This window comes from Schistocerca gregaria, chromosome 5 (genome assembly GCF_023897955.1).
Source record: "Schistocerca gregaria isolate iqSchGreg1 chromosome 5, iqSchGreg1.2, whole genome shotgun sequence".
Classification (NCBI taxonomy): domain Eukaryota; kingdom Metazoa; phylum Arthropoda; class Insecta; order Orthoptera; family Acrididae; genus Schistocerca; species Schistocerca gregaria.
The window spans coordinates 24,263,154-24,287,720 of NC_064924.1; the positions used below are offsets into that span (position 1 = coordinate 24,263,154).

Here is a 24,567-nt window from a genome sequence, read left to right on the forward strand (position 1 = left end):
GGGTTGATTGGTCCCATACAGAACCTCTCCATGTTGCCTAATGTTTTCCTAACGTCACACCCGTCACGTAGTTCACTTTTATTTCATAATCATTTCTGAGAGGTAACAGAATTGCATGACAACCTGCAGAGCTATTTTCGTCGAAATTAACACACATACTTGATGTGACTCATAAGCCGAACGAGTTAATTTCCGACGTTATTTTAGATGTGCAAGTGCCAGTCAAAAACACGCGGCGACGGCAATATGCAAACCAATTCGCTAGTTAACACCGTCTTGTTGTGCGTGTTTCAAGCTCAAGAGCATCTCCAAGCAGAAAATGGTCAACAGCAACATTTACACGGTTTCGTACTGCTCAAGTGCTACACTAAAACGGTATGTTTCTTTTTCAGATCTGGAAAAACACGACCGTGAGATGAATCAAACACGCAATCTTTGGATAGGAAGTCCGACGCCTTATCCATTAGGCCACACGGTCACTGACAAACAAGTGGAACTTATATACGACTCATCTCAAAACGCTCACACCACTGAAGAGTTGTGTTTTCGTTCTACACAGACGCTGCCCCTTGCTATTTCCCACCCATTTGATACATTCAACCTGCTACGAGACCTACCAAATATAGACTGGGAAACTAGACCACACACTTTGTGCATTCGGAAATGTAAGGCAGGGCGTCCCTCGCCGCATTTGCTACGATGGCCGTTTGCTACTTCTGCAGAAGTGGCGGCGGCGACGACGACGACTACGATGACGACCGCGGAAGGCTCTGAGATATGTGAGAAATACATCTATAAAATATATTTCAGACTGCTCCGTCCTACCTTATGCTGTACCGCTTTGGCAAATGCTTTATCTGCGCCATTCGCCTTAATCACATCTGAGAGTAATTCTTAATAAAACGCCTCTCGCTAATTGTTCGTCATCCGAGATACTGTTTGCTATAAGGCCACGACGCGCAACTGATATCCAAAATTCGTCTGCCTCCTGTGAGGATCGAACTCACGACCCCTGGTTTACTAGACCAGTGCTCTGCCACTGAACTAAAGAGGCGCGGCCTAGCGGTAATTTTGCGTACTTCATCCTTACGGTCGTCTGGATCATCAGACTTCAGCTGACAACACTTCATATTACCGTCTAATATTTGCAGCTATGGCGACCCATTACTGCTTGGCTACACATCAGACACGTAAACGAAGTGCTCTCCAAACAACACCACTTGCATTTCAGAACATGTCTTTCACACATGTCTACAAAATCACCTTCACCTTCAAATACAGTTTCCTTGCGACTGACGGAGACGTAGGCAAAGTTTAAAGTTGCTATTTCCATTACATCACGTTAATCAGAAAAACGGTAAGTTACATCTGCAGAGGAACAAATTTCCGTTCCTCCCCACGTGGGGCTCGAACTCACGATTCTTGAATTAAGAGCCTTATGCTCTACCGACTGAGCTAGCCGCGCTGCCTCGGTGAAAACATGCCGGTTAGCACGTCACACAGTACTCGTTTGGGTTGATTGGTCCCATACAGAACCTCTCCATGTTGCCTAATGTTTTCCTAACGTCACACCCGTCATGTAGTTCACTTTTATTTCATAATCATTTCTGAGAGGTAACAGAATTGCATGACAACCTGCAGAGCTATTTTCGTCGAAATTAACACACATACTTGATGTGACTCATAAGCCGAACGAGTTACTTTCCGACGTTATTTTAGATGTGCAAGTGCCAGTCAAAAACACGCGGCGACGGCAATATGCAAACCAATTCGCTAGTTAACACCGGTCTTGTTGTGCGTGTTTCAAGCTCAAGAGCATCTCCAAGCAGAAAATGGTCAACAGCAACATTCACACGATTTCGTCCTGCTAGAGTGCTATACTAAAACGGTATGTTTCTTTTTCAGATCTGGAAAAACACGACCGTGAGAGGAATCAAACACGCAGTGTTTGGATTCGAAGTCCGACGCCTTATCCATTAGGCCACACGGTCACTGACAAACAAGTGGAACTTATATACAACTCATCTCAAAACGCTCACACCACTGTGGAGTTTTTTTTCGTTCTACACAGACGCTGCCCCTTGCTCTTTCCCACCCATTTGATACATTCAACCTGCTACGAGACCTACCAAATATAGACTGGGATATTAAAGCGCACACTTTGTGCATTCGGAAATGTAAGGCAGGGCGTCCCTCGCCGCATTTGCTACGATGGCCATTTGCTACTTCTGCAGAAGTGGCGGCGGCGACGACGAAGACGACGACGACGACGACCGCGGAAGGCTCTGAGATATGTGAGGAATATATCTATAAATTATATTTCAGACTGCCCCGTCCCAACCTTATGCTGTACAGCTTTGGCAAATGCTTTATCTGCGCCATTCGAATTAATCACATCTGAGAGTAATTCTTAATAAAACGCATCTCGCTAATTGTTCGTCACCCCAGATACTGTTTGCTATAAGGCCACGACGCGCAACTGATTTCCAAAATTCGTCTGCTTCCTGTGAGGATCGAACTGACGACCCCTGGTTTACTAGACCAGTGCTCTGCCACTGAGCTAAAGAGGCGCGGCCTAGCGGTACTTCTGCGTACTTCATCCTTACGGTCGTCTGGATCATCAGACTTCAGCTGACAACACTTCATATTACCGTCTAATATTTGCAGCTATGGCGACCCATTACTGCTTGGCTACACATCAGACACGTAAACGAAGTGCTCTCCAAATAACACCACTTGCATTTCAGAACATGTCTTTCACACATGTCTACAAAATCACCTTCACCTTCAAATACAGTTTCCTTGCGACTGACGGAGACGTAGGCAAAGTTTAAAGTTGCTATTTCCATTACATCACGTTAATCAGAAAAACGGTAAGTTACATCTGCAGAGGAACAAAATTCCGTTACTCCCCGCGTGGGGCTCGAACCCACGACCCTGGGATTAAGAGCCTTATGCTCTACCGAATGAGCTAGCCGCGCTGCCTCGGTGAATATATGCCGGTTAGCACGTCACACAGTACTCGTTTGGGTCGATTGGTCCCATACAGAACCTCTCCATGTTGCCTAATGTCTTCCTAACGTCACACTCGTCACGTAGTTCACTTTTATTTCATAATCATTTCTGAGAGTTAACAGAATTGCATGACAACCTGCAGAGCTAGTTTCGTCAAAATTAACACACATACTTGATGTGACTCATAAGCCGAACGAGTTACTTTCAGACGTTATTTTAGATGTGCAAGTGCCAGTCAAAAACACGCGGCGACGGCAATATGCAAACCAATTCGCTAGTTAACACCGGTCTTGTTGTGCGTGTTTCAAGCTCAAGAGCATCTCCAAGCAGAAAATGGTCAACAGCAACATTCACACGGTTTCGTACTGCTCAAGTGCTACACTAAAACGGTATGTTTCTTTTTCAGATCTGGAAAAACACGACTGTGAGAGGAATCAAACACGCAATCTTCGGATACGAAGTCCGACGCCTTATCCATTTTTTCTTTTTTTTATTTTTGTTTCTTTTTTTTAAACGCTTACTTCCGGTACCGGGAATCGAACCCGGGCCTCCTGGGTGAGAGCCAGGTATCGTAGCCACTTTTTTTTATTTTTTTTCTGATCCATTTTTTTCTTCTGTTTTGTAAAATGCGGTAAACAATCAGGGAGAAGCAAGGTGGGCAGGGGTCGTGCAATCCAAGGCCTGGCCACAATGTCTCCCACCGTAACTGTCACCATGTCACCCTACCTCTTCTGCGAAATAAAGAAAAAACTGTGGCTTGACTCCGCCGCCGGTAACACAAAAACAGAAAATAATCCGAAGACGAAATGGTGCTTCCAAACGCAGTGTCAATTAATTATGTCCATTTCATATTTATGCAGGAGAATAGGGAAATCCGTGCATTTTGCACCGCATGATTGCATCTCGCTCCTCAATCAATGTTAATAATTGACGAACAAAATAAATTAAAATTCTTCTACCGTTGTTCTCTCTATCGTATCTTCTGTTATAATAAAAAAAACTAGGAAATACAGTTTCGTGGAAGGCATCCGCCAATGAGTCGTAACGCGCTACATCAAACGAGCTGTTATTTTCTGAATCCGACGAATTATCAAGATGACACACTCGTAAAGTCGTCCCCGCACTAACGTCTTTTGTCTTCACTCTGGGTGGCCGATAGGAGAGTGGAATCCACCACGTCGAAAAGGGGCTGTAAGCACTCCATACTATATTGGCTGTGAAATGATTGTGTGGCTTAAAAAGTTTGCAAAAGTAGCTTTATAGCTGTTAGTCTTCTGCAGTCGGTGGTGCTGTATCATTAGATACAGAAGAAAGTCTTCTTTACTCGTTTCGTTCACATTGAAAAGATAGTAAACTGTGTGGCCTTTAAGCCAGTTTACTGAATTTCGTTTGGTCTGCGGGTAAGGCACCACCTGCGGAGTGAGGAAGTCGGCTGGCGTTATGGTGGCAGGGCATGTTCTAGTGATGCTTGCCAACAACTGTCTTATGACCGTCCAAACATCTGGCACTGTTTCGCAGACAAATCTGTGTTCCTCGCTATCTTGTACCTGGCATATGTTGCATAAGGGTGAATCGGCCAGATGAATGGAATGGAGTCTGGCGTTGGTTGCTATTTTACGGTTCACCGTTAGATACCAAGACGCTCGCACGTGAGACGGTAAATGTCGTGAATGAATATTATCCCAAATGACCCGCCAATTGTGAGCTGGATATTTATCTTCGATGTTATTCCGGGATGTGGACTCGATCAAAGTCTTATACAATTGCTTCACCACCGTTATTTCCTTCTCCGGAATTCTTTGTCGAAGGAAGGAAGTATTTTAAATGGTAAAGGTCGTGTGGAATATGATGTACATCAATCGGGGGGTTGAGGTCCGCCGGTGATAGTTCGTTGAGCAGGTGAGCAGTGAGACAATGTGGAGATTTTGTCCACACCTTATACATACTGCTTAGATAGAGCGCCTGTGCCTTCTTATAAACATCAGTGAGGTTTAATCCACCCTTCCGAGTAGGGAGCGTCAACGTAACAAATTTAACTTTGAAGATATTGCCTCTGGTCACGAAATGGCCAAGAGCGGACAGCATTCTATTCGCAATGCCACTGGGAAGAGGCAACACTTTGGCTACATAGTTGATCTTCGAGACGATATAGGTGTTGACCAGTTCAACTTTTTGGAGAGCATTCAGTTGCCTCATACTATGCTGTTGTACACATGCCCTGACCTTGTGAAGTAAATCTCTATAATTTACAGCAATGGTATTCTATATCTTCCGGCGAAACTCAAGTCCTAAGCACTGTATACTGGTAAGTTCCCGTAATCGGGCATGGTTGGGCAAATGTATTCCCCGTCCGACATTCATGATTCCAGATTTTTGCCAGTTCACCTTCGCCCCTGATGCCGCCGCATATCGTTGAAGTATTTCAAGTGAGGACCTCACTTCTTGCGCGTTCACGACAAGAAAGCCGACATCATCTGCGTACGCACGGCACACAATCTTCTGTCTATTGATTTCCAATCCCTGCAAACGTTCAGTTAGCGTAGCAAGCAGAGGTTCTATGGCGATGGCAAAGAGAGCCATCGACATCGGACAGCCTTGCCTCACCGAACACGCGATATCAATCGCACCACTGAGGCGACCATTAATTTGGATTCGCGAAGTACTATTACGGATCATATTGTCGATTACTTGCGTGAACTGGTGCGGAAATCCCAATTCTCGCATGACGTGGAAAAGGAATCGGTGGCTCACTCTGTCGAATGCTTTTTCAAAGTCTATCATTAAGAGGGCGCATTTTAATTTGCAGGCCTCCACTACGGCTATCACATCTCTGTAATCCGTGAGCGTGTGGTAAATAGATCTATTTCTACCAACACTCGTTTGATACTGTCCTGTGATTGTGGACATGACATTTTTGAGCCGTTGGCTGAGGACACGGGCGAATAGTTTATAATCACTATTTAACAACGTGAGAGGTCTTAAGTTTGTTGGGTTGTCACTGCACGGGGTCTTGGGCAGTAAAACAACAATTCCCTGTCGAAATTCCTGCGGAATAACGTTACATGGGTTCATGAGTTCGTTACATAGTGCAAGTAGTTTCGATTTCATCTGCGGCCAGAAGGTTTGATATACTTCTGCTGGTAGGCCGTCCGAACCTGGAGATTTATTTTTCGGACTCCGTAGGATAATGTCTGTTAATTCATCTTCTGTCACCTCTGTAATAAGCTGATTTGCCTCTGTGGGGCCGAGTCTCCGTGATAAATTTGTCGTAAAATCCGCAAACACGGTATCATCTGTTATTTTATTGGACATCAGGTCTCGATAGTACTCTTCAATCGCACTCAAGATTGCACTTTGTTTAGTAACTATGGCACCGGTGCTGGTTCGGGTCTGTGTAAGGATTTTCCGACGGACTCGTCGACTTTCACGTAACATGTGATACATGGCAGCCTCTTCTTCTTGCACCGTCGTAGGAACTCGCGCCCGAACTTGAAAACCTTCCAACTGTTTCCGTTGCAGCGTTAAAATTTTTGCCTGAATTCGTTTTATCTGTGCAAAACTGCCGATAACGGTCGAGTCAAATTTATATAACTCCCGAAGACACTTAAAGTAAAATTCCATCGTCCGTTTGTGCCACTGATTTTTCTGACGGGAGTAAATCATTAAAGTTTTCCTAATTTGAGGTTTGGCGCATTGGAGCCACCACTCGATCGCGGAGTTGTAGGAATTGAATTTACGTTCACAGACCGTCCAGGTGGACAGGAAGGCTTCTCGACATGCAGTATCTTGCAAATGTGCAATGTTTAACTTCCATAACCCTCGACTCCGGTAGGTTTCCTGTTGTTTCATGTTGACGGTACAGATATAGGCAGCATGGTCGGAAAATACAGTAGGCCATATTTCGGTCTGTAGCAGGTGTTGCTTTAAATTACACGATATGTAAATTCTATCTAACCTACTTGCCGAATGACTGGTAAAATGTGTAAAACCCACTGCCATTCCGTGCGTGGACGTCCTGGTGTCAGTTAAGCGGAGTTCTTGAATGATCTGTTCTAATTCAACACACCGATTAAAGTGCGGAGTTTGATCTATTTGACTAAGCACACAATTGAAATCTCCCCCAAAAATGACATCAGTGTAGTTGGTCCCGAAGAGGGGAAGGATCTCGTGGCGGAAAAATTCTGCACGGCGTTGCCTATTACTGGACCCAGAAGGTGCGTAAATATTAATGAGTCTGATGTTATTGACAGTTACTGCTATCCCTCTGCCAGTCACAAGTTTTGCCTCACAATTGGCAATGATCCCTTCTTTTAAGAGTAATGCTGTTCCAAGATCGAAACCGTTGCCAGGGTTTATGAACGCGTTATACCCGCCTATGTGGTCTAACTCGATATCACTCACTTCCTGAAGCATTGCTATATCTATGTCAGCTGCGTATAACAAGTCTTGTAAGTTTTTCAGATTCAAATCGCTACGTATCTTATTGATATTGAGAGTCATGATCTTGTAGGCCTGCAAGGTGGTCATTGATGTTCCGTACGAAAGGAGTAGACGTTAGGATACGTCAGCTAGCTGTCAATTGGAGGCGCTGACAGTTTCGGTCGTTTGAGTAGCCATGGCAACGTGGACTTTGCTTCCATCAACTACTGACAGAGGGGGCAAGGAGCCAGTCGCGGGTGTTGACTCCTCCTGCATCTCTACATCATCTTTATTCGTTTCACACTCGTCTGCCCAATTAGGAGAGGAAAGGGCGCCTACTGGTTCAGGAAACGTTGGATTCGTATCCGGTGGCTCAGTGTTCTGAATCGGCATCTCATCTTGTCTGCTGTCGGACGTCGCGGGCGGCTCCGACACGGTGTTGTCAGATCGTGGTGCGTTACGTGAGCGCGAAGTCGAGGCGACAGCGTCAGCTGGTCCTTCTTTTAAATTCTGGACGATTAATTTTGCCTTTCCCCGCAAGCTCGGTGCTGTATCTTCCGCACCTTGATGACCTTGATGAGCCATCCTCCGTTTTTTATTTTTCTTCGGAGATCTATTACCGCGTATTACTGCGTCAGAGTTCGGCATCGTTTCAGTCACTTGTTCGGACATGGTAGCAGGAGCCAGGGACACCTCCGTTAACTCAGCACCCTGTATGGGTTGTTCTACCACCATATCACTTGTCCTGTTAGTGTCATGGGTTTCAGAAACAGCCATCCCGGACGTGACTGGAGTGTCCGGTGATGCTACATTAACTGCGAGACTGGGTCCGGCAGGTGGATCACGAATCGGTTGTATTTCCGGCTTACCGCGAGCAACCGACACGTACGATGCTGGTAATGTTGACATTGCGGGAGGGCGAACACTCTCTCCGGTTGGAAGTTGAGCTACACGACGCAGTAAACATTCCGCACGCACATGTCCCGTCGAGTTACATCTAGCACATGTCCTAGGTTGGCCATCATACATTACGACTGCACGGTACCCACAAACCGTGACGTACGACGGAATATGTCGTTGCAAGTCTACTTTAAGCTGCCTGACGCCATTCAACACCGGATATTTATGAGCCGGAGACCAACGTTCAGCAAAGTTACTCAAAACTTTGCCATATGGCGATATCGCAACATTTATCTGATCGGCTGGTACCTCAAAGGGTAGTACAAAAATGCGAATTGTTCGAAGTCCAAGCCCTGCGTGGGAAACAGTAACTACACCCACATTGCCATCACTATGCTTAAACGTCAAACCGGAACTGAAGGAGTCAACTATTTTGTCACAAAAATCGGCATCTCTCATCTTGATATAAACTATGCTAGACAAAATCGACAAATGTATACCAATAATCTGATCGATTCCAATTTTCATCATGTCTTCGATGAAATCCTCGATTTCGAAAGAGTTTGGTCGAGCAAATGAATAATCGGAAGTTAACTTCAAAGTATCTATCCTCATAGCTTGTGTCATCACTGATCCACCAACATCATTCCTCACACGCAAGAATAACCGCTGCTAGCGAGCGACTTACCCCGCAGAAGTAAACAAGCCAGCTACAGCGCTGAGCACAGACAACCGCACGCCACGGCCGGTGCAGGCAGACTGGGGGTCCATTAGGCCACACGGTCACAGACAAACAAGTGGAACTTATACACGACTCATCTCAAAACGCTCACACCACTGAGGAGTTGTGTTTTCGTTCTACATAGACGCTGCCCCTTGCTCTTTCCCACCCATTTGATACATTCAACCTGCTACGAGACCTACCAAATATAGACTGGGAAACTAGACCACACACTTTGTGCATTCGGAAATGTAAGGCAGGGCGTCCCTCGCCGCGTTTGCTACGATGGCCATTTGCTACTTCTGCAGAAGTGGCGGTGGCGACGACGACGACGACGACGACCGCGGAAGGCTCTGAGATATGTGAGAAATACATCTATAAAATATATTTCAGACTGCCCCGCCCCAACCTTATGCTGTACCGCTTTGGCAAATGCTTTATCTGCGCCATTCGCCTTAATCACATCTGAGAGTAATTCTTAATAAAACGCATCTTGCTAATTGTTCGTCATCCCAGATACTGTTTGCTATAATGCCACGACGCGCAACTGATATCCAAAATTCGTCTGCCTCCTGTGAGGATCGAAATCACGACCCCTGGTTTACTAGACCAGTGCTCTGCCACTGAGCTAAAGAGGCGCGTCCTAGAAGTACTTTTGCGTACTTCATCCTTACGGTCGTCTGGATCATCAGACTTCAGCTGACAACACTTCATATTACCGTCTAATATTTGCAGCTATGGCGACCCATTACTGCTTGGCTACACATCTGACACGTAAACGAAGTGCTCTCCAAATAACACCACTTGCATTTCAGAACATGTCTTTCACACATGTCTGCAAAATCACCTTCATCTTCAAATACAGTTTCCTTGCGACTGACGGACACGTAGGCAAAGTTTAAAGTTGCTATTTCCATTACATCACGTTAATCAGAAAAACGGTAAGTTACATCTGCAGAGGAACAAAATTCCGTTCCTCCCCGCGTGGGGCTCGAACCCACGACCCTGGGATTAAGAGCCTTATGCTCTACCGACTGAGCTAGCCGCGCTGCCTCGGTGAATATATATGCCGGTTAGCACGTCACACAGTACTCGTTTGGGTTGATTGGTCCCATACAGAACCTCTCCATGTTGCCTAATGTTTTCCTAACGTCACACTCGTCACGTAGTTCACTTTTATTTCATAATCATTTCTGAGAGGTAACAGAATTGCATGACAACCTGCAGAGCTAGTTTCGTCAAAATTAACACACATACTTGATGTGACTCATAAGCCGAACGAGTTACTTTCCGACGTTATTTTAGATGTGCAAGTGCCAGTCAAAAACACGCGGCGACGGCAATATGCAAACCAATTCGCTAGTTAACACCGGTCTTGTTGTGCGTGTTTCATGCTCAAGAGCATCTCCAAGCAGAAAATGGTCAACAGCAACATTCACACGGTTTCGTACTGCTCAAGTGCTACACTAAAACGGTATGTTTCTTTTTCAGATCTGGAAAAACACGACCGTGAGAGGAATCAAACACGCAATCTTCGGATACGAAGTCCGACGCCTTATCCATTAGCCCACACGGTCACTGGCAAACAAGTGGAACTTATATACGACTCATCTCAAAACGCTCACACCACGGAGGAGTGGTGTTTTCGTTCTAAATAGACGCTGCCCCTTGCTCTTTCCCACCCATTTGATACATTCAACCTGCTACGAGACCTACCAAATATAGACTGGGAAACTAGACCACACACTTTGTGCATTCGGAATCGAAGGCAGGGCGTCCCTCGCCGCATTTGCTACGATGGCCATTTGCTACATCTGCAGAAGTGGCGGCGGGGGCGGCGGCGGCGGCGGCGGCGACGACGACCGCGGAAGGATCTGAAATATGTGAGAAATACATTTATAAAATATATTTCAGACTGCCCCGTCCCAACCTTATGCCGTACCGCTTTGGCAAATGCTTTATCTGCGCCATTCGCCTTAATCACATCTGAGAGTAATTCTTAATAAAACGCCTCTCGCTAATTGTTCGTCATCACAGATACTGTTTGCTATAATGCCACGACGCCCAACTGATATCCAAAATTCGTCTGCCTCCTGTGAGGATCGAACTCACGACCCCTGGTTTACTAGACCAGTGCTCTGCCACTGAGCTAAAGAGGCGGTGCCTAGCGGTACTTTTGCGTACTTCATCCTTACGGTCGTCTGGATCATCAGACTTCAGCTGACAACACTTCATATTACCGTCTAATATTTGCAGCTATGGCGACCCATAACTGCTTGGCTACACATCAGACACGTAAACGAAGTGCTCTCCAAATAACACCACTTGCATTTCAGAACATGTCTTTCACACATGTCTACAAAATCACCTTCACCTTCAAATACAGTTTCCTTGCGACTGACGGAGACGTAGGCAAAGTTTAAACTTGCTATTTCCATTACATCACGTTAATCAGAAAAACGGTAAGTTACATCTGCAGAGGAACAAAATTCCGTTCCTCCCCGCGTGGGGCTCGAACCCACGACCCTGGGATTAAGAGCCTTATGCTCTAACGACTCAGCTAGCCGCGCTGCCTCGATGAATACATGCCGGTTAGCACATCACACAGTACTCGTTTGGGTTGATTGGTCCCATACAGAACCTCTCCATGTTGCCTAATGTTTTCCTAACGTCACACTCGTCACGTAGTTCACTTTTATTACATAATCATTTCTGAGAGGTAACAGAATTGCATGACAACCTGCAGAGCTAGTTTCGTCAAAATTAACACACATACTTGATGTGACTCATAAGCCGAACGAGTTACTTTCCGACGTTATTTTAGATGTGCAAGTGCCAGTCAAAAACACGCGGCGACGGCAATATGCAAACCAATTCGCTAGTTAACACCGGTCTTGTTGTGCGTGTTTCAAGCTCAAGAGCATCTCCAAGCAGAAAATGGTCAACAGCAACATTCACACGGTTTCGTACTGCTCAAGTGCTACACTAAAACGGTATGTTTCTTTTTCAGATCTGGGAAAACACGACCGTGAGAGGAATCAAACACGCAATCTTCGGATACGAAGTCCGACGCCTTATCCATTGTTGTTTTTTTCTTTAGGTATAGATTTAAGTAATCGAAGACGCCTTAATCCTGCTTCGTAGATTGCTTTCCACAAGACGCACTTGCCAGTATCATTGGCCGGTGGCCCGACATGCAGTTTGTCCTGTTGCATGGCTTACTTTCAGAGATTCGCTAGTTTATCGTAGTGCTTGGTTGTCGCGAAAGTGAAAAGTAGGGCCTGTCCGGCATTTGAACCCGGGACCTCCTGCACCCAAAGCAGGAATCATACCCCTTTTTTTTATTTCAGATACTGTTTGCTATACGGCCACGACGCGCAACTTATTTCCAAAATTCATCTTTCTATTGTGAGGATGGAACTTACGACACCTGGTTTATTAGACCAGTGCTGTACCACTTTTTTTTTTTTTTATCACCGGTCTTGTTGTGAGTGTTTCAAGCTCAAGTGCATCTCCAAGCAAGAAATGGTCAACAGCAACATTCAGACGGTTTCGTACTGTTCAATTGCGACATTAAAACGGTATGTTTCTTTTTCAGAACTTGAAAAACACGAGCGTGACAGCATTCGAACCTGTAATCTTCAGATCGGAAGTCCGACGCCTTATCCATTTTTTTTTGCTTTTTTTTTCCTTTGTAATGACCCAGGGCAGGTGGGTGGAGGCGCGTTGGGCAGGGGTCGTATACCGAGGCCTGGCCATGACGTTTCCTCCTCCCTGCACCGTAGCACAGTGTCACCAATACGTTGTAATTGTCTTTGGTTCGGAGTCTTATGATACTTATATGTGAACACGGAACTTATGAAGCGTTGTCTATCCAAACAGTTATTTTGCCTACCTGCCAAGATTGTACCTAAGAACTAGCGAGAATGTCTTCCCTGTCATGAAGTTAGCTCAGTATGCCCCTATACCGGTTCCATTAATGATTCAGGCGCAGGAGCGATCAATAGAAATTGAAACTTAACCAACTCCCTGCTTTTCGAAAACAATAGTAAGCATATTCGCAAAGTCCCTCTTAAGGTGTGGGCAAGACTTTTGCGTCCAGTACTCATGAAGCATGTAACCAGTAAACGAAATAAAATCGGTAATACCATGATCGTCAACCACTGCAAAAATGTAACGGCCAAGAAGCCACATAACGGTGTTGTTCTTGGTCCGGGGATAAAAAACCGTGTCCGGCCAGCAGAGAATATCAGTCTTAAATGCCGATTCGGAGCTCCTGGTGAGTAAAGCCAATTGTCGGCGCAGCCAGTGCCACATGCGATGACGGTCAGCGCAAGTAAATCGGTGTTGGAGTGTATCAACACAACCACACGTTTGACGAAGCGGAGAGACACATAAACCTATACGATGAAGGCGTTCGTTCGTAGGAATCAGCTGATTAACTACCTTATACCATAAGGAGGCAACAGTTGCTGAATGAACGGGTAAGCTAATATTCGTCCACATGTTACGCCAATTAAAACTGGGATAATGCAAAACAGTCGGGTTGGAAGAAGAAGACCGTCGCCATTTGTCAAGCAGGGTTAGCGTAGTAATAACAGGACGACGTTGTAAGTGGAGATCTAGGTAACTAATCTCAATGTAGAAGTCCCGAACATGCCGTAGCTTCGCATTTAGAGGCCCAACGTTAATGGGCGGTGACAACCTCGCAGGACGAAGGACATGGAATAATCGCGAAGTAACAGTCGGGGACTCAGATAATAAAAGATGGAGGGTTCGCTTAACATAAAGGGCAGCAGCCTTGACACGGACATCGGTGAACGACAAGCCGCCCTCAAGACGCGGCTTCGTAAGAACATCACAATGTAATTTAAAAATATGCCCCCGCCAAATGTATCTGTTAATAAGCTGGACCATTTTTGCACCCTGCTTTCGGGGAAGCGGAAACAGCTGAGCAACGTAATATACTTTACATAAAACATAAGTGTCTAATACAAGCTTTTTTTGCAGTAGCGGTATCGAACGCCATGAGTGTTCTAATAAAACACCTTGCAGCTTGGAAATGGCCACTTGCCAATTTTTTGCAGCCGTCCGAAGAGGACAACGTTCAAAATAGATACCTAAATGTGTATGGTGTTCAACAGCTGTAACCCACGGAACAACCACACGTTCAAAGCCCCGCAAATTCAGGAGCTTGCTTTTACAGGGATTGATACGAGAACCTGAGGCCGCAGAAAATTTATCGAGTTCCATTTTCAACTGCGGCACTTCTGTGGTGGAACGAAGCAAAACAACCAAATCATCAGCATAAGCTGTTGCCGTCTGGGTAACCCCAGAGATCGTAAGACCACGAAGTGTCGAGTTGAGACGTGTGAGGAGTGGTTGAAGGGAGAGAGCATAAAGGGTCATGGATAAAGGACTACCTTGCGGGAAGCCACGTTGAATATCAATGACCTTTGTTAGCTGGCCATTAATGTCAATCTTAGCAGAAATGCCAGTCGTCATATTCTTAAGTACCAGCAGCGCCTGTTCATTAAAACCGAGCCGGCGCAGCAGAAGCTCTAAAAATGAATGGGACACACGATCAAAAGCTTTACTAAAATCAACAAATAAAAGCGCACAGGAAATATTGGTGACAGCGACAATCGACACGACATCACGATACCCCGCCAGAGACGTCAATATGGAGCGCCCTGGAAAGCAGCTTTGACAAGGAGGTATCACAGGTGTAAGCAAAAGGGATAGACGTGCATTAAGAGCCCTAGCGGCCGTCTTATAGTCAAAATTTAAAAGGGTTAAAGGACGAAAGTCACTAGCTGTCTTCAAACCAGCAGATTTAGGTATCAGGACAACCGTACCTCTCTTGAAATCGGCTGGAATTGTGCCACCATTCAAGATTTCATTCACAATATCCGTAAAAACAGGCCCTATAATAGGCCAAAAGCGAACAAAAAACTCCTTAGGTAGGCCATCAGGACCAGGAGATTTGTGAGATGCTGAACAAGCAATGAAAGCTGAAATTTCGTCTGCAGTAAAAGGAGGTAAAATTTCGCATTATGGTCCTCTGTTAAAACTGATGGGATAGCAGTTAAAATTTCGTCAACATCAATCGGATCAGAATCAGCCGCAGTATATAACGTCTCATAGTAGCAGGTAATTTCATGGGTTATTTGATTCTGTAAGGTAAGCCGGCGACCATCAGCTGCCATAAGGCCGTCAATCAATACACGTCGACGGTTCTTGTGGTGACGAAACAGATGGTACATAGAAGTCATTTCATGTGCTAACGTGGACGGTGGTTTAGATTTAATCTTCAATCCTTCCATCTGAAGCCGCTTAATACTGAGAAGCTTGGCCTTAATTTTCCGAATCTCAGAAAGGTGGGCACATGTCATTGTAGAATTATCATAAAGTTCGCGAAGCACCGAATAGTAATACTCAAAAGTCAGTTTCTGATCTCGCGCTCTATTATAACTGTAGGACATTAAAGTGCGACGTAGTTTTGGCTTCACACAGTGGATCCACCAGTGAAGCTTAGACGGATAGTATCGCAGAGAACGTAAACAAATGTCCCACGCCGTCTGTATTAGAGGTTCGATGTCAGGGTCATCGAGCAAGGAGACATTTAATTTCCACAGCGGCCTATAAAGTTTAAGAGGTTGACGCTCCAAATTAATTATAACAGCAAGGGCACAATGATCCGTAAAACTGGCTGGAATAACATCTACATCTAAAACAGAAACACTAAGGAGATCAGAAATATACAATCGGTCAAGTCGACTACTTGAGGTGGCAGTAAAAAATGTAAATTTAACTAAGGTGGGGTGTTTAACCTCCCACGCATCGCGTAGTCGTAATTGACGTACAAGAGAATGTAGCTCGAAACAATAATTAAAATGAGGGGATTGGTCTTTAGCTTGTAACACACAATTAAAATCGCCCCCCAATATCAAGGTCGCAGGATTTTTTCGTAAAAGGTAAATCAGATCCTCTTTATAAAAACGAGACCTTTCCTGCCGCTTGCTAGAACCAGAGGGGGCGTAAATGTTAACCAAGGTCGTGTCAAATAACCGACAACCAATGCCCCGTCCCGAGTCTAAAAGCTCAATTTCGGTAACGGGGATACCGTCACGAATTAGGAAAGCAGTACCTGCAGAAAACTCAGGTGCAAAATTTATAATAGTGCGAAAAGCAGGAACAAACAGGTGTGCAACGGAGACTTCCTGCAGGAAAACAATATCAGCTGCAGAGTCATAAATAAACTGCTGCAGAGACGCTAACTTCAGAGAAGATTGAATGCCATTTATATTTAAGGTAATAAACGTGTACGCCTGCAACATCTACAAAAAAATGGGAAATGAACCCAAATTACACCACACTAGAAGCAACTACATCCATATCATCAACATCAGACATCGCAGAGGGTGATTGTCCAGAATCAACGGAATCAGAGTCGTCCTTCGCATGCTTATGTTTCTTCCGCACCGCGTGGAGATTGGGGGGCACTTTCACCCGACGACGTATCTGATGCACACCAGATTCAAGAGCTGGCGGAGTGGGGGGTTCGAGATCAGGCACGTCAACCAAAGCTTCCGAAGGATTAGCAGGCCGAGAGAGGTCGGAAGGAGGAGCCATCAAGGGGAAAACTGCATCAGGAACATCGGCACCGGTTTCAGAATGTGTAGGTTTTGGAAGTGTAGGAGGTGGTAAGATAGGTTTGGAGTCTGGTGATGCGGAGCGCGCAGGTCTAGGAGCGGTTTTCCGACAAACAGCCGTCTCCACCGAAGTGTCGTCAACATGTTGTGATGCCTGTGGCGGTGGGGATGTCAACAACACCTCGACCGAATATTGTGGCTCTTGCGCCGACGGCATGGCAGCAAGTTTGACGTCATCAAGCAAAGCAGGAGACACAGTGGGAACAGAATCCGAAACAGGCATGGGAGATTCTGGAATTCTCTCATGAGATTCGCAAACCGGCTGCGAAACAGCAGCTTCGTCATCAGTGCTACCGGTATCACTAGCACGACGGCGTTTGTTGTTGGAAACAGACGGAATCGGTATAGGAGCAGCCGATACGTCTGGGGGAGTAGGTAGCGGAGGAAAACCTGCATCAGGGGAGGGTGACACCTGTTGTGAAGAAGCTACTGCAGGAGGCAGATAGGAAACAGTGGAGGAAGCTGCTAGCACAAGATCGGCAACCGTTAATTTGCGGCGCTGTGCTAGGCCATTTTTAAGCACAAATACCCGCTTAGGGCAATTAGCTCGAACATGACCATGTTCATTACATAGGAAACATGTACCAAGCTGCCCCTCATAAGTAAGATGTACACGATAACCACATACAACCAGATGGGACGGTATATTAGAGTTAATATGCATTTCAACTGATCTGACACCATTATAACATTGCAGCTTATGTTGTGCAGACCAACGTTCATTTGGAATTGACCGAACAGTACCATAACCAAGCAAAGCTTCCTTAAGATAGCTGTTGTCAACTTCAGGGGGTAAATTATAAACCCGAACTGTGGTATACGTAATTTCAGCATTTGAGACAGTAACACTGCTAACAGAACCATCCCTATGAAGGAACGACACTTGCTCACCATGTTTAAGTAATATCTTATCCAGCAAAACCGGGTTCAACAATTTCACAAAAAAGCAGTATAATTCTGTATCAAAATACGCCGTATGTACCTGGTCCGATGTAATGCCAATCGTGTCCACAATCCATTCGTGAATTTCCAACGATGTCGGTTGGACATTCCTGGTAGCCTTGTTAAACTGAAAACTGAGAGTACACTTCCGCGGAAAAAACCGGGAAGCCATAATACTTAATTAATGCGGCAAAAGCCGCAATACAACGCAAGACACAAGACAAACACTAAGGCAAAGAAACAACGAAAAACAGAAGACAAAGAAACGTCACACACAGAAGGTAAATATTCACAACCCGAGGGTAACGGCAAGATCGAATACACAGCACGTCCGATCGCTGTCACGTCTCAAGCGGAACTATCCATTAGGCCACACGGTCACTGACAAACAAGTGGATTTTATATACGACTCATCTCAAAACGCTCACACCACTGAGGAGTTGTGTTTTCGTTCTACATAGACGCTGCCCCTTGCTCTTTCCCACCCATTTGATACATTCAACCTGCTGCGAGACCTACCAAATATAGACTGGGAAACTAGACCACACACTTTGTGCATTCGGAAATGTAAGGCAGGGCGTCCCTCGCCGCATTTGCTACGATGGCCATTTGCTACTTCTGCAGTAGTGGCGGCGGCGGCGGCGGCGGCGGCGGCGGCGGCGGCGGCGGCCACGACGAGGACGACGACGACAACGACGACCGCGGAAGGCTCTGAGATATGTGAGAAATACATCTATAAAATATATTTCAGACTGCCCCGTCCCAACCTTATGCTGTACCGCTTTGGCAAATGCTTTATCTGCGCCATTCGCCTTAATCACATCTGAGAGTAATTCTTAATAAAACGCCTCTCGCTAATTGTTCGTCTTCCCATATACTGTTTCCTATAAGGCCACGACGCGCAACTGATATCCAAAATTCGTCTGCCTCCTGTGAGGATCGAACTCACGACCCCTGGTTTACTAGACCAGTGCTCTGCCACTGAGCTAAAGAGGCGCGGCCTAGCGGTACTTTTGCGTACTTCATCCTTACGGTCGTCTGGATCATCAGACTTCAGCTGACAACACTTCATATTACCGTCTAATATTTGCAGCTATGTCGACCCATTACTGCTAGGCTACACATCTGACACCTAAACGAAGTGCTTTCCAAATAACACCACTTGCATTTCAGAACATGTCTTTCACACATGTCTACAAAATCACCTTCACCTTCAAATACAGTTTCCTTGCGACTGACGGAGACGTAGGCAAAGTTTAAAGTTGCTATTTCCATTACATCACGTTAATCAGAAAAACGGTAAGTTACATCTGCAGAGGAACAAAATTCCGTTCCTCCCCGCGTGGGGCTCGAACCCACGACCCTGGGATTAAGAGCCTTATGCTCTACCGACTGAGCTAGCCGCGCTGCCTCGGTGAATATATGCCGGTTAGCACGTCACACAGTACTCGTTTGGGTTGATTGGTCCCATACAGAACCTATCCATGTTGCCTAATGTTTTCCTAACGTCACACTCGTCACGTAGTTCACTTTTATTTCATAATCATTTCTGAGAGGTAACAGAATTGCATGACTACCTGCAGAGCTAGTTTCGTCAAAATTAACACACATACTTGATGTGACTCATAAGCCGAACGAGTTACTTTCCGACGTTATTTTAGATGTGCAAGTGCCAGTCAAAAACACGTGGCGACGGAATTATGCAAACCAATTCGCTAGTTAACACCGGTCTTGTTGTGCGTGTTTCAAGCTCAAGAGCATCTCCAAGCAGAAAATGGTCAACAGCAACATTCACACGGTTTCGTACTGCTCAAGTGCTACACTAAAACGGTATGTTTCTTTTTCAGATCTGGAAAAACACGACCGTGGGAGGAATCAAACACGCAATCTTCGGATACGAAGTCCGACGCCTTATCCATTAGGCCACACGGTCACTGACAAACAAGTGGAACTTATATACGACTCATCTCAAAACGCTCACACCACTGAGGAGTTGTGTTTTCGTTCTACACAGACGCTGCATCTTGCTCTTTCCCACCCATTTGATACATTCAACCTGCTACGAGACCTACCAATTATAGACTGGGAAACTAAACCACACACTTTGTGCATTCGGAAATGTAAGGCAGGGCGTCCCTCGCCGCATTTGCTACTTCTGCAGAAGTGACGACGACGACGACGACGACGACGACGACGACCGCGGAAGGCTCTGAGATATGTGAGAAATACATCTATAAAATATATTTCAGACTGCCCCGTCCCAACCATATGCTGTACCGCTTTGGCAAATGCTTTATCTGCGCCATTCGCCTTAATCACATCTGAGAGTAATTCTTAATAAAACGCCTCTCGCTAATTGTTCGTCATCCCAGATACTCTTTGCTATAAGGCAACTGATATCCAAAATTCGTCTGCATCCTCTGAGGATCGAACTCACGACCCCTGGTTTACTAGACCAGTGCTCTGCCACTGAGCTAAAGTGGCGCGGCCTAGCTGTGCTTTTGCGTACTTCATCCTTACGGTCGTCTGGATCATCAGACTTCAGCTGACAACACTTCATATTACCGTCTAATATTTGCAGCTATGTCGACCCATTACTGCTAGGCTACACATCTGACACCTAAACGAAGTGCTTTCCAAATAACACCACTTGCATTTCAGAACATGTCTTTCACACATGTCTACAAAATCACCTTCACCTTCAAATACAGTTTCCTTGCGACTGACGGAGACGTAGGAAAAGTTTAAAGTTGCTATTTCCATTACATCACGTTAATCAGAAAAACGGTAAGTTACATCTGCAGAGGAACAAAATTCCGTTCCTCCCCGCGTGGGGCTCGAACCCACGACCCTGGGATTAAGAGCCTTATGCTCTACCGACTGAGCTAGCCGCGCTGCCTCGGTGAATATATATCGGTTAGCACGTCACACAGTACTCGTTTGGGTTGATTGGTCCCATACAGAACCTCTCCATGTTGCCTAATGTTTTCCTAACGTCACACTCGTCACGTAGTTCACTTTTATTTCATAATCATTTCTGAGAGGTAACAGAATTGCATGACAACCTGCAGAGCTAGTTTCGTCAAAATTAACACACATACTTGATGTGACTCATAAGCCGAACGAGTTACTTTCCGACGTTATTTTAGATGTGCAAGTGCCAGTCAAAAACACGCGGCGACGGCAATATGCAAACCAATTCGCTAGTTAACACCGGTCTTGTTGTGCGTGTTTCATGCTCAAGAGCATCTCCAAGCAGAAAATGGTCAACAGCAACATTCACACGGTTTCGTACTGCTCAAGTGCTACACTAAAACGGTATGTTTCTTTTTCAGATCTGGAAAAACACGACCGTGGGAGGAATCAAACACGCAATCTTCGGATACGAAGTCCGACGCCTTATCCATTAGGCCACACGGTCAATGACAAACAAATGGAACATATATACGACTCATCTCAAAACGCTCACACCACTGAGGAGTTGTGTTTTCGTTCTACACAGACGCTGCCCCTTGCTCTTTCCCACCCATTTGATACATTCAACCTGCTACGAGACGTACCAAATATAGACTGGGAAACTAAACAACACACTTTGTGCATTCGGAAATGTAAGGCAGGGCGTCCCTCGCCGCATTTGCTACGATGGCCATTTGCTACTTCTGCAGAAGTGGCGGCGGCGGCGACGACGACGACGACGACGACGACCGCGGAAGGCTCTGAGATATGTGAGAAATACATCTATAAAATACATTTCAGACTGCCCCGTCCCACCTTATGCTGTACCGCTTTGGCAAATGCTTTATCTGCGCCATTCGCCTTAATCACATCTGAGAGTAATTCTTAATAAAACGCCTCTCGCTAACTGTTCGTCATCCCAGATACTGTTTGCTATAAGGCCACGACGCGCAACTGATATCCAAAATTGGTCTGCCTCCTGTGAGGATCGAACTCACGACCCCTGGTTTACTAGACCAGTGCTCTGCCACTTTTTTTACAATTTTTCGTTTTTTTTTTTTTTTTTTTTAGGGCCTCCTTCCTCCCCTTCAGCCCCGCCTTGCGCTCGCCATAAATCGCCTTCGTCGGCGTCGCCTTCATCTGCCATGGTTTCTGAATTACTTATTCTTCTGAACTATTCCAATTTCCAAACCAAAGATACTTCTAAACCTAATGCATAGTCCCGCAATGGTGACAAAGTGGAATATTTTGTTTTTTTTTTTTTTTTTTGTGCGTGTGTTGTATTCCATTTTCAGAGATTTGTCCTGTGCCTTCACGGCTACCGTAGCGGCGAGAGGGCCCACGAAGTCCCCACCGTACTTCACCCCAGGCAGCAATCCCCTACTTCTGGCCTGCATCACTCTTTCTGTTGTTTGTTGTTCTTTTTAGTGCTTTCGTTGTGTTGTTGGTTTTTGTATCAACTTTTATAATTGCTTATTTTTTTATTATAATTTATTTATTTATTTATTTATTTTTTTTAATAGAAAATTAAACAAGGAACTCTGGTCCCCTAGAAAAACAGAAGAAAATAAAATAGTCCTTGTCGTAACACTGTTCAGTATACATCACTGTGACATTTGAAGAAGAAAAGAAAAAAAAACAAAGCAATGTAGAGTGAAGGAAAGAAAAAAATACTTCTTTCATCGAAGAACGACTTCTAAAAAATTCGCATATCGTTTCCTGTAATGTCTCGTCTGTGAAAGTATGTGAAACTGTAATGCCAGGTAAAGACAGAACGCCGCCTCACTCTTGGGTTCTTGCGTCTGTAAATAATGAACATAATGACCCTTCAACCAATTGACAGAGTTCCGTTTGGTGTTCGGGTACGGCACTGAATCCGGATACAGGAAATCTTCAGGTTTAATAGAAAGCTGGGAAGTCCTCATAATCGTAGCCAGTTTTCGGCGAATGCATGGCCAAACTGCTTGGTCAGTGGTGCACAGAAAACGATGTTCATCAGTATCAGGCAAGTTGCACGTAAGGCACAAAGGTGAGTCAGCCAAATGTAGAGCATGAGGTCGTGAATTGGTACTTATTTTACGGTTCACGACCCTGTACCAAGAGGCTTTCACTGACGTTGGTAAATCACGGCTATGTATGTTTTTCCATATCACTGGCCAGCGATGATTGGGGTATTTGTGTTCGATGTTGTTTCTGTTCTTGGTTGCCAGTAGTTTATTATAAACTAACTTCACCACGGAAAGCTCATTTTCTGGGAGAGTTGACCGTACGTAACTGAACTCAATGAAAAAGCTCTTAAAGTGAGTCAGCGCAGGCGGAATATGTTGAACAGAGACGGGAGGCTGCAGGCAGGCCGGCGCTATTTCGGTTAACAAGTGAGCCGTTAGACTGTTCGGTAACGACCTCCACCGTTTGTAGGTGGTGCATACGTACAAAGCTCGTGACTTGGAACGAACATCTGTTAAATTTAAGCCTCCATCGGTCGTGGAGAGAGTGAGCGTATCGTACTTGACTTTAAAAATGTGTCCACGTGTGACAAAATGGCCGAGAGCGGACATCATACGCTTCGCTGTCTCCTGTGGCATGGGCAGTACTTGTGCAACGTAGTTAATCTTTGAGGTGAGGTAGACATTAGCGAAGGTGACTTTCTGCAGTTCATCAAGGCTCCTTAGGTAGTGGGTCTGCATGCAAGCACGCATACTTGCCAGGAGATTCCTATAGTTCACCGCAATTGTGTGCTGTATGTTGCTCCTGTACTCAATACCAAGGCATTTCATTTTAGAAAGTAGTTGCAACTGACCGTGATGGTGCAGCGAGATGCCGCGTCCTATGTTCATAATGCCAGATTTCCTGGCATTCAACTTCGCACCCGCAACAAGTTCGTAGTTTTTGACGATCTGAAGGGCTTCCTCGACTTCACCTTCGTCCTTGACCAAAAATCCGACGTCATCCGCATATGCAGTACAAACAATCTTAATGCCGTGGATGGTTAATCCTTGTAGACGCTGTGTCAAGGTGACAAGCAAAGGCTCAATGGGAATGGCAAACAAGGCCATTGACATAGGGCATCCCTGTCGCACTGAATTAGTAATATTAATCGATGCGCTCAGCTGGCCATTCACCATGAGTCGAGTTACTCCTTTACGAAGGAGCTCATGTATAAGATTGATAAAACGTAGTGGAAATCCCATGGCATGCATCGTCCGGATGAGAAAGTGATGGTTTACTCTGTCGAATGCCTTTGAAAACTCAAGGGAAACTAGCGCACACCGTATCTTGCACGCATCTGCAATGGCTATGACGTCCCTGTATTGAGACAAATTTTGGAAGATCGTCCTACCGACACCTACACTGGTCTGGTACTGACCAATGACAGTATTCATCAACATTTTCAATCTATTAGAAATAATACGTATTAAAATTTTGTAGTCACTGTTCAGTAAAGTAAGCGGCCGAAAATCGTCAACAGAACTGCACATTGGGCGTTTAGGGATTAAAACCACGATGCCTTCCACGAGAGCCTGAGGAACATTAAAATCAGGCCGTAAAATTTCATTAAACATACTCAACAACTTGGGCTTTAATTTGTCGCAGAAAGTAAGATAAAATTCGGCAGTGAGACCGTCGGGTCCCGGCGATTTATTTTTCGGACTTCGTGATAGCGCAGAATCCAATTCGTCTTCATCAATTTCTCGCATGAGAGTTTCGACTTCAGCAGCACCCAAAGTCCTTTGCAAGTTATTGAGTAATTCATCGTGAGTTCCATCGTCGGTATGTGTCGTTGCCAGCAGATCTGCCAGGTGATTGTGAAGTGCGTTCCGTATGTCTTGTTGCCGCGTGAGCGCAACGCCTTCACTCAACTGAAGACGAGTTATTAATCTCCGCCGCCCCCTCTTATTT

The 24,567-nt window shown here is 45.3% G+C and overlaps 5 non-coding genes across 5 annotated transcripts; all 5 read right to left on the reverse strand.

Annotated features, from left to right (window-relative positions):
* Positions 1–982: 982 nt before the first annotated feature.
* Positions 983–1,054, reverse strand: Trnat-agu (transfer RNA threonine (anticodon AGU)). The gene has a single exon. It is a non-coding gene; the product is annotated as a tRNA-Thr (tRNA).
* A 1,444-nt stretch (positions 1,055–2,498) lies between these two features.
* Positions 2,499–2,570, reverse strand: Trnat-agu (transfer RNA threonine (anticodon AGU)). The gene has a single exon. It is a non-coding gene; the product is annotated as a tRNA-Thr (tRNA).
* Positions 2,571–9,621: 7,051 nt separating this feature from the next.
* Positions 9,622–9,693, reverse strand: Trnat-agu (transfer RNA threonine (anticodon AGU)). The gene has a single exon. It is a non-coding gene; the product is annotated as a tRNA-Thr (tRNA).
* Positions 9,694–11,142: 1,449 nt separating this feature from the next.
* Trnat-agu (transfer RNA threonine (anticodon AGU)) lies at positions 11,143–11,214 on the reverse strand. Its single transcript has one exon. It is a non-coding gene; the product is annotated as a tRNA-Thr (tRNA).
* A 7,422-nt stretch (positions 11,215–18,636) lies between these two features.
* Positions 18,637–18,708, reverse strand: Trnat-agu (transfer RNA threonine (anticodon AGU)). The gene has a single exon. It is a non-coding gene; the product is annotated as a tRNA-Thr (tRNA).
* Positions 18,709–24,567: the final 5,859 nt, after the last annotated feature.